This window comes from Apus apus, unplaced genomic scaffold (genome assembly GCF_020740795.1).
Source record: "Apus apus isolate bApuApu2 unplaced genomic scaffold, bApuApu2.pri.cur manual_scaffold_57_ctg1, whole genome shotgun sequence".
NCBI lineage: Eukaryota > Metazoa > Chordata > Aves > Apodiformes > Apodidae > Apus > Apus apus.
This window is the reverse complement of record NW_026248859.1, coordinates 16328-26679: the sequence shown is the minus strand read 5'-3', so window position 1 is coordinate 26679 and position 10352 is coordinate 16328.

Genomic DNA, 10352 nt, shown 5'->3' with positions numbered 1-10352 from the left:
TCTGCTGCAGGTTCCCATGGCTTCTGGTGCTGCACCAGGGTCTCCTCCTGGGCAGGCAGAGAGCACCGGCCTGCGGATCTTGCCCTCTTTTATAGATCAGAAATCACTGTTCAAGAAAGTACCTCTGTTCTAATCAGCCAATTAGCACTGGCCAGGTACGTGCTCTGTCAGAGGCATCTTTAACCTGTTGTCCATTCTTCTGCCAGTTATCAGAACCCTCATGCTCTTTTCTTGCTGTGGATTTATGTGCTAGAGCAAGGGTCCTGTTCCAGTCTGTCCTGGGATAAATCAGCAAAAAGACACCACTCTTGCTTTGCTGCTTGAAAGGCATTTTGTTTAGTCTGATATGGGGGGAGAGAAGATGGACCGTTCCCCACCATATGTCCTTTGGAAAAAGAGGCAGGCCACTCAGGGTGAATATAAGGATGTTCTGAGGCTATGCAGGGAGAAAATCAGAAGGGCCAAATCCCAATTTGAAATCAACCTGGCTTCAGCTGTCAAAGCCGAAAAGAAACACTTCTATAAATCTATCAACAAAAGGAGGGGTAAGGAGAACCTCTATCCCTTATTAGATGCAGCTGGAAACATAGTGACCAGGGAGGAGGAGAAGGCTGAGGTGCTTCATGCCTTCTTTGCCTCAGCCTTTAGCAGCAGGACCAGTTGCTCACTGGGTACGCGGCCCCCTGAGCTGGAAGGCAGGGATGGGGAGCAGAATGGAGCCCCCATCATCCCAGAGGAGATGGTCAGTGACCTGCTGCACCACTTGGACACACACAAGGCTCTGGGGCCAGATGGACCCACCCAAGGGGGCTGAGGGAGCAGGCAGAAGTGTCGTGCCCTGGTCCTGCCCTTGGCATTGTACAGCTCCACATCCCAGTGCCCCAGGGAGAGCTCTGAGGGGTGAGTGAGGGACAGGATCTCCCTTCCCAGGGGCTGGGGGTCAGGGCTGGCACCTTTGGTGAAGGGGGACAGGGCTTGGTCCTCTGCAGTCATGAAACAGACCCAGGGTCACTCAGCCCAGAGCCACCTTCACCTTCCTCTTCCCCACCTGCCATCCCTGCCTCCTCTTTCCTGCTCTACCCACACCCTGGAGACGCTTCCTCACTCGTGTCCCTGACTGGGACCCATCAGCACCGACAGAAACTTTGCAGTTGGGCTCTGACTTCTGCAGAGGTTTCATCAGCTTCCTCTCCCTGTCTCAGCTTCATGGGCTCAGCAGCAAAGCCACCAGAGGGCTCATTAAGGTTCTGAGCTGGGCTCCTGGGATGGAGGGAGCTGCTGGCAAGTGGGCAGTGCTGCAGAGAGACAGCTCTGCCCAGGAGCAGCTCCTCTGCTTGGCCCAGCAGGGAGAAGGACACTGCCAGGGGGTCTGAGGGAGATGGGCAAGGCAGAGAGAGCTTAAAGGTGCTCAGGACTGGGGGGGAGTGAGAGCTGAGTGGAGGAGACATCTGTGCAGCCCTTGGCAGGGTGAGTCTGTGGGTGCAGGGCAAGGTGGGTGCAGTTCCTGGAGGCATCTCCTGCAGCTGGCACAGCCACAGCTTATGGGGTGTGTGAGGTGTGTCAGGGCTTTGGTGTGGGTGGCTCTGGTTGTGCCATTTTGGATCTTGGTGCAGGCAGGGGTGCAGGCAGGGGTGCCCAGGGCTGTTGTCAGAGCAAGGTCCTGCAGCTGAGGGGCTGTGTGCTGGGGCAGGGGCTGTGCTGCCTGCCAGGGGCAGCTCTCAGCCTGCCCGGGGAGCTCCTCAAGGACTGTGGGGAGAAGCTCTGTGCGGAATTAGTCGTCCCTGGCAGGGCAAGGATGGGTCCTTCTGCTTCTGAGAGGGTGCTGTGTGGGTCAGGACTGCTCACAGCTCCAGATCAGCCCCAGGGCATTTGCAGAGGGTCCTTCTGAAGCAGCACAGAGAGGCAGCATTTATCTGGGAGAAAAGGAGTCTGTGCTTTGAGTTCTGTACTCTTGGTGAGCTGGGTGGGCAGTGGGAGATGAGATCTGAGCTTTCCTCTCTGGAGAAGGCACTGAGACCCCAGAGCTAGTGGGGACTTGTCTGAGCTGCTGCTGAGCCCCTGCACACCCAGAGCTGCCCCTGGCAGGTCCCTGCTACAAGGGGTGTCTTCCAGGCAGAGCTGAGCACCCTGCGGGTGGGATGGGCTCTGGGAGCCCTGCTAAGGAGGGCACATGGAGACAGAGAAGCAGCTCCCAGCAGAGACAGCTCCAGGCAGCAGAGACATGGGCAGGGAGGGAGAGGGAGCTGCTGCCTGCAAGTCATGGGAAGGGGGATCTGGACACCTTCCTGCCATCCCCGCAGGGCTGATGCCTTCCCAAGAGCAGCTCCCTGCTCTCCTCTCCCCCTCTGTACAACTTCCAGCCCTTCATATCTCGGGGACTTAGTCCTGAGTTCCCTTCCCAGACACCCCAGCACCACAGAGCAGAAATGCTCGAGTCTCTGACCTTGTGTCCCTGTCCCAACTCTCTCAGCAGCAGCACTTTGGCATGTTCCCCTCCTGGCCCTGCTGCCCTTGTTCTTCTCCTTCTTCTCCTTGGGGTGGGGGTTGATGATTTGGGTGCAGCTCAGACACTGATGCTGGGTGTCCTGTCCTGTCATTGTGTCCATGGAGGAAAAGCATCCCAATGGCCTGATATCTGGGGCTGTGAGGACTGCAGGGTGTGGGGCTGGGGCTGAGCTGACCCTCCTGTCAGGATAGCCCATCCTTGGGATACTGGGCTCTTCCTCTGCAGGGTCCTGCTGAGTGGCACGCTGCCCTCCAGAAGGGCACAGCTCTCCTGTGGCACCTCTGTGTTTTCTGGGAGCCCCATGGAGAAGACATGTCCATGCCAAGGCCATGGAAATGCTGCTCCTGGTCTGTCTGTGGGCAGCTGCAGTGAGCCCTGTGTGTCCCTGGCTGGGAGGGCAGAGCTGAGATCCTGCTCAGGGAGAATGAGATGGGCTGAGGGGCTGGGAGAGCTGCACTGGACAATCTGACTGCTCTGCTCTCAGCCATGTTCAGTTTCTCCTCAGGAGAACATCTGTGTGTGATGGTCCTGCAGCTGAAAGAGGTGCCAGCTCAGGGCAGCTGAGAGCAGGACTGATGGACAGAGCAGCTGTCCTCACTCTGCACTAAGGCACAGTCCCTCTGCTTCTCAGCACCTTCAAGGTTTCACTTGGAGAGCAGTGGAAAGGCCAAGGCTTCTGCCTTAAAAACTTTCCTCAGGTGTGGTGGGGAAACTGGAGCAGAAGAAACAAAGCAAAATCCCCTCAGCTCTGCTCTGCACTTGTGTGAGTTAGGAGTGAGAAGGATGAAAAGCTCTTAGATCCCACAAGTGGAGCCAACCTGTGGTCGCCCCTTCTTGCTGTTTCCCTGTGGCTGCAGGGCAGGGCTCAGTCCTCCAGGGCTCACAGCTCCCTGGTGAACCATCATCCAGAACCAACTAGATGGTACAAAAAGGACCTGCCCAATGTCTTCAGGAAAGGCAAGAGGCAGCTTGTGGTCTTTTAAGAGTAACTACTAGATTTTTTTGCTTGAAATTCTGTTAATTGTTTTTGATGGACAGGTCTCCACACCCAGAGGCAGCAGATGTCCAACAGCAGCTCCATCAGGCAGTTCCTCCTCCTGGCATTCGCAGACAGGCGGGAGCTGCAGCTCCTGCACTTCTGGCTCTTCCTGGGCATCTACCTGGCTGCCCTCCTGGGCAACGGCCTCATCATCACCACCATCGCCTGGGACCACCACCTCCACACCCCCATGTACTTCTTCCTGCTCAACCTCTCCCTCCTCGACCTGGGCTGCATCTCCACCACCCTCCCCAAAGCCATGGCCAATTCCCTCTGGGACACCAGGGCCATCTCCTACTCTGCATGTGCTGCACAGCTCTTGTTCTTTGCCTTCTTCCTTGGAGCAGAGTGGTCCCTTCTCACCATCATGTGCTATGACCGCTACGTGGCCATCTGCAGACCCCTGCACTACGGGACCCTCCTGGGCAGCAGAGCTTGTGTCCACATGGCAGCAGCTGCCTGGGCCTCTGGGTTTCTCAATGCTCTGCTGCACACAGCCAGTACATTTTCACTGCCCCTCTGCCAGGGCAATGCCCTGGGACAGTTCTTCTGTGAAATCCCCCAGATCCTCAAGCTCTCCTGCTCACACTCCTACCTCAGGGAACTTGGGCTCCTCGCATTTAGTGTCTCCTTAGCATTTGGGTGTTTTGTCTTCATGGTGGTGTCCTATGTGCAGATCTTCAGGGCTGTGCTGAGGATCCCCTCTCAGCAGGGAAGGCACAAAGCCTTTTCCACCTGCCTCCCTCACCTGGCTGTGGTCTCCCTGGTCACCAGCACTGCCATGTTTGCCTACCTGAAGCCCCCCTCCATCTCCTCCCCATCCCTGGACCTGATGATGGCAGTTCTGTACTCAGTGGTGCCTCCAGCAGTGAACCCCCTCATCTACAGCATGAGGAACCAGGAGCTCAAGGATGCTGTGCAGAAACTGGTGCCTGGAGGATTTTCAGAAGTGCTCACCTGGTTGTCTTCTTGTGCAAATCACTGCTGATGTATCTCATTGTATGTCCTGCCCATCTTTTCTCGTTTTTCTGGGTTTTGATTATCAACTTCATAGGGTTTTATTTGCTCTGTTCTTCTTTTTCTAATGTTGTCCAGAAAGGAATGTCAGTACTTGTGCCCTTTCTAATTCTGTGTCTGTCCAGCTTGTGTCTGACCCAGAGACTGTGTAAATTAGGAGCCGTGCTCTCTGTGTGTTTAAACAGAATCCAGACCTTCCAGCCACTCAGAGATCCTTCCTTGGAGACCTTCTCAGAGCCTCTGTGCAGAGGGGCAGGGTAAGGGCTGCACAACAGCACTGCCAGGGAGCACCAGCACCTGGGCATATCCAAGCTGTTCCCTTCCCACTTTCCCAGGGTTGCAGGCTGCCTGGCACCAGGATCTCCTGAGCATGCCAGCCAGAGAGACACTGCCACTGACCTGCATTGCACAGAGTCATAGAGTGGGCTGGGGTGGAAGGGACCTTGAAGGTCATCTAGTTCTATTGTCCTGCATGGACAGCAACACCTCCCACTAGATCAGGTTTCTCCAAGATCCATCCCACTTGCCCTGGAACACTTCCAGGGTTGGGGCAGCAGCAGCTTCTCTGGGAAACCTGCACCAGTGTCTCACCACCCTCACAGGAAAGAATTTCTTCCTCAAGTGTAATCTCAATCTTTCTTTTCAGTTAGAAACTCTTCCCTTCTACTTCAGTCACTGCATGGCCCTGAAATAAAGTCCCTCTCCAGCCTTCCTGGAGCCCCCTGGCAGGTGCTCTAAGGTCTCTCTGGAGCCTTCTCTTCTCCAGGTTGATCAACCTCAGCTCTCTCAGACTGTCTCCAGAGCAGAGCTGCTCCAGCCCTCGGATCATCTCTGTGGCCTCCTCTGGACTCACTCTGAGCTCTGGGGAGGCCAGGAGGAGCCTGGAGGAGAGAGATGGGAGGTTGGAGGGAGGGAGCAGGGCTGGCCCTGGGGCTGTCACTTCCTGAGCTGCTGATCTGCTGAGCCTGCCAGATGGAGAGTCCCTGCCCCTGAGCTCCATTTCCTCCTTTCATTCTGCAGGGCCTGCCCAGACTGGGCTGCAGGGAGAGGTGGAGCTGGGAGAGCTGGGGAAGAGCTGGGCTGGGCAGAGTCCCCGAGAGGAAAGCAGCAGGGAACAGCTCCAGTGTGTGAGTGTGCAGGGTGGGGGCACAGCGGCGTGTTCCTGGCCCAGCCAGGCTCCTGGGACAGGCAGGAGCAACCAGCAGGGCAGGCTCTGCTCTGTCTTCACTGGGCAGCCCAGGAAAGCTGCCCCAGGGCCATTGTCACTCAGCAGCCAGAACAACCACCCTCCCCAGCACTGGCCTCTCACCAGATCTATGGTAATAGGGACACACCAGAAAGCCCTGAGGAGCTGCCATGCAGTCAGCCCATGCTAAAGAGGCTCTCACAGAGTGCTCCTCCTGTGATAAATAACTTGTTCCCAAGTGGGATCTTTATCCAAACGAGTAATTTATTAAGCGAACGGAAGCAGCAAACAGCTCTGGGCGCACCGGGAGTCTCTGCTCCACCAAGACGTGCCCCAAACAGTTTAATCTCCCACTTTTTATCCTTTTTGACTAATACATATGCATTACTATTTCGAGAAAAGGGTCGGCTTATGTTAATGATTTACAAGAATCTGTTTTATACTATTCTCATTGTTTTACAAGAAAGCCGGTCTATGCTAAAAAATAACATTAAGTTGTTTGCTACATAATACAAAAATCCCATGCAATGCAAGCAGAAGGTGCACAATACAAGAGCAGTAGTCCAAGCAGAAGATACAAATTTTGTTACATTATACAAAAACAGACAGCACAAGCAAAGATACTATATACAAAGGACCATTCTTCATTCTGTGACTCTAACATTGTTCTATAAAGGATTATTCTTCACCCTGTGGTTTTCCATGAATCAGGTGAATACATTTTCCATTTTAACACGAATCAGGTAAACACATCTCACAATCCCCCATTTTCTCCTTTCATGGTATTGAATCGTGGTTTTGTTTCCAGTCGTGCTAATGTCTGCTGAATTGGCATCAGTTCCCAATATCCCTTTGTATTCAATATCATTAGAGATGTGTCTCCTCTTTTCCTGGTTCCAAGTCGATGGGTAGTACAGATATTTGCATCCCTTGAATGATTGAATTTATGAGCCCGATGAAACAAGGTATCAAACATTGAAATATTAACACATAATCAGAGTATAATTATTCCAATTTTGGAAAAACAGTTTTCTCCCATGAATTTTTCCCAAGAAAATCCTCCTAAGTTAATTCCGTTCCAAGTTAGAACTGGAACGTGTGCAATCTTTTTCATTTCTTTTACAAGTTCGTTTCCAGCCTTTCTTTCATCATCAGTTTCTAAGCAACAATTACTAAGATTGAATTTTCCACAAACTCCCCCCTCCTGTGCTAACAAGTAATCCAAAGCTAAACGGTTCTGATACAACGCAGTTCTCATTTTAGTATTTTGCTTGGCGATTAATCCTAGTGCCTCCCCAGTTTTGTTTACAACTATTTCTACTGCAGCTTGTAACCTTATTATCCGATTAAGCATGTATATTGGGGCCCTGTAACCCCATGACCCGTCCTCGGCCCATGTGGCTGGATCATAATAGGCCATGATTCTCTCAGGTGGCCATTCATTATCTTTCCAGTTCCCAATTTGTAAATTTCACCCATAGCGGTTTTTTCTTAACTCATCGGCTTCTGTGTATACTTGGACTCCCAGCCGTTCACCCCGATTTATGGGTAACAGGAAAAAACTGGGTCTTATAGTTCCTAACACACAGGATCCTGTCCAGTTTCTTGGCAAAAATGCATAAGCTAATTTGCCACAAATCCAATAATGTCCTTCAGGAGTTGACCAACCATTTGGTATATTCGTTCCATTGGTCCAATTCTTAGATTGACCATTCATCTCTAGTGGGCTTCCCCACTGGTCCCAATCCTTTCGAGTTTCATTCCACAAGTAACCTCCTTCACATTCCAGGTCATCTACTTGTTTTCCATCATTCCTGAAATTTTGCCAACAACTTCTTCCAATTATACTTGTTTGAAGTACCCATTGTTTTTTCCTGTTTCCCTTTTCTACTGTTCTCCATCTGTTTGGATCACTTATATTGCTTTCCATAGCCTCCCATGGCCATCGTTCTCCTTGATTTGTTGCACCACAAACATAGCAATTGGTTACATTTAATGATGTAGCAATGTTTTCAGCAAGATTTACAAATAAATTTTTGGCTACGGTGGGAATTTCGTATTTTACTCCTGTTTCTAGTTCATGATAAAAGGAGTGAAACAATAACCGGTGTTGTATTGACTCTCTAGATTTTTCTTTAATTGTTATCTGTAAAACAGCACCTGGATCTTCTCCAGGTCCATAAATCAGTATTCCAATTTTCACCTCTTGTTGTTTCCATTTTTCTGGATTCCAAATAGTTAGATTAACAGGGTTACAAGAATGAGCTGTACAATTGGAGTGGATTATTCCTTTTGCTATTTCTGCCTCTAATCCGGTACCTTTACCTTGTCGAGGCCATCTCCAGCTAGGAGCTGTACTCCAACAGGCACAACTCCACCCGGCAGCACAACAGTAATAGCTCCTGGCAGTCTCTTCCACCTCACTGTGATAGCAGTTGGTGGGTAGTGACGACTTAGGTTTAACACATGCATATTTTTCACTCTGACTATAATATTTCCTCCAACCCATGTTCCCGCAGTTAGTGTATGGGTCACCATCAATAGTGTCACATGCATCAAAAGACACCCAGACAGGTGTAGTCAGATTCACAATCACCTTACTTGATCCTGTCAATCTCCCATTCTGGTCATTTGTTCTAATCTCCACCCAATATTGATAGGGGAGTTCTTTTGGGTCATAGCATATAGTCCTGTTTCCTTCTTTGCATAAAGCATACTGGGTCTCGTTATGAATACAGTGTCCTAATTTTTGACCTTTACATGCCGGCGGCGAGGGAAGCAAGCAGTCCAGAATCAATGTGATTGATAAAGCAAGCTTCGATTTATTGAATACACAGTGTTACTTTTATACCCTTTTCCAAACTTACATGTAGTGAATTCATTGGATAGTAACCACGCATAGTGAATTCATTGGATAATAACTACTTATAGTGATTTCACTGGACGGCTGTGGGAGGCGACGGGAGAGATGCAACCGACCATGATGAGTGATCAGCAAGTCTCATTTATTGACTCCAATCAGGCAATATTTATACTCTCATTAATGAAGCTCATAGCATAGTGCAAAGCTAAGCTCACCATTGGCTAGCTATTAATGTTAACCACACCTTTGATTACATTATTGTAGTTAGTGTTCCCAGGCTAGCTTTCTCACACTCATGTCCAAGTTTTCCCTCTATCATATCTTGTTATTGTACAGCAGTTTGGTGCTCAAGGACATGCTGTCCTGGTTTCTTGCAAAACTCCCTTTTCTCAGCTCTTACAATTAACCAGCTCTATCATGTCTACGTGACCTTTCTCACGCAGCCAGTCTTCTGCAAGGCTCTCCACATTTCCCGTTTTCTTTGTGGAGCATTCGATTGGCCTGAAAGGCTTGATTTAACATGCGATTAATCATTTTCTGTAAGCAGCTTAGTATACATGGTAATATTAACAAGGCTAACAAAATCATTCCAACAGTAATTAAGGCATATTGTATGATTCCTCTTAGTCAAGGGCCGAAACCTAGACCTTTGAGCCAGCCGTCAAGGCCTAGACCTATGTCTTGTTGTAAACGGTTGGTAAGCTGTTGGAGTTTTAACAACTGGGCATGGATTGACATTGAGTGATCAGAAAGGTTCATACAGCACATTCCTTCAAAGTCTTCATAGCCGTGTCCTTGCGCTAACAATAAAAATCTATAGCTGCCCGATTTTGCAGCGTAGTGTCGCACACCGAGTCTACATCTAACAATAATTGTGAAAGAGCGACAGAAGTCATCTAAAGGCACATCTACTAAACATGTAGAGAAAGGGTTACCTGGCGAGGACAAAGATAGGCATATTGCCTCTTGACCTGTTTTGTTGGCTAGAGTGACCCATATGTTTTCTTTTGGTTGAGCTGGGACCCATACGGCAACTCCTGAAACAACAAGAACACCTATAATTGTTAAAACAAAAGTCCTCATTGTCTTCTGGCGTCCCTACACCAGGCGTTGTTCTGTAACAGGTTTCTGTGGTGGTGGGCTGAGCGCATCGACAGCATCCAACACTGGCTTAGTCCATCTTGCTGGGACCCAAAGTGGACCTGTTGGGGTGGAAACACAAAGATACCCTCGACCCCAATATAAGACCCTTGCTGGCTCCTGCCATTGGCCTGTTTTGGGGTCTCTGTATCTAACCCTCACATTTTGCTCTTTTTGTCCTGTCAGAGGGACATGATGCTTGATGGCAGCAGGTTCTTTATTTTCTCCAAAAACACAGAGAAAGTTTAGCACAAAGAGACATTTTAGCAACCTTCCCTGAAGATCTTTCGTGTCAGAGAACTTCTTTAGATATCTCTTCAAAGTGCCATTGGCTCTTTCTACAATTGCTTGCCCTGTTGGAGAGTTGGGGATACCTGTGATATGTCTGATCCCCCATGACTGCAGAAATTCTCTAACCCTTTTGCTAGAGTAGGCTGGGCCATTATCTGTTTTTATCAGCTGTGGTGTTCCCATTACCGCAAAACAGCTACTGAGGTGCCTTTCCACATGTATGGCCTTCTCCCCAGCCTGAGCGGTGGCCCATAGAAAGTGACTATAGGTATCTATAGTTACATGCACATATTTTAACCTCCCAAACTCG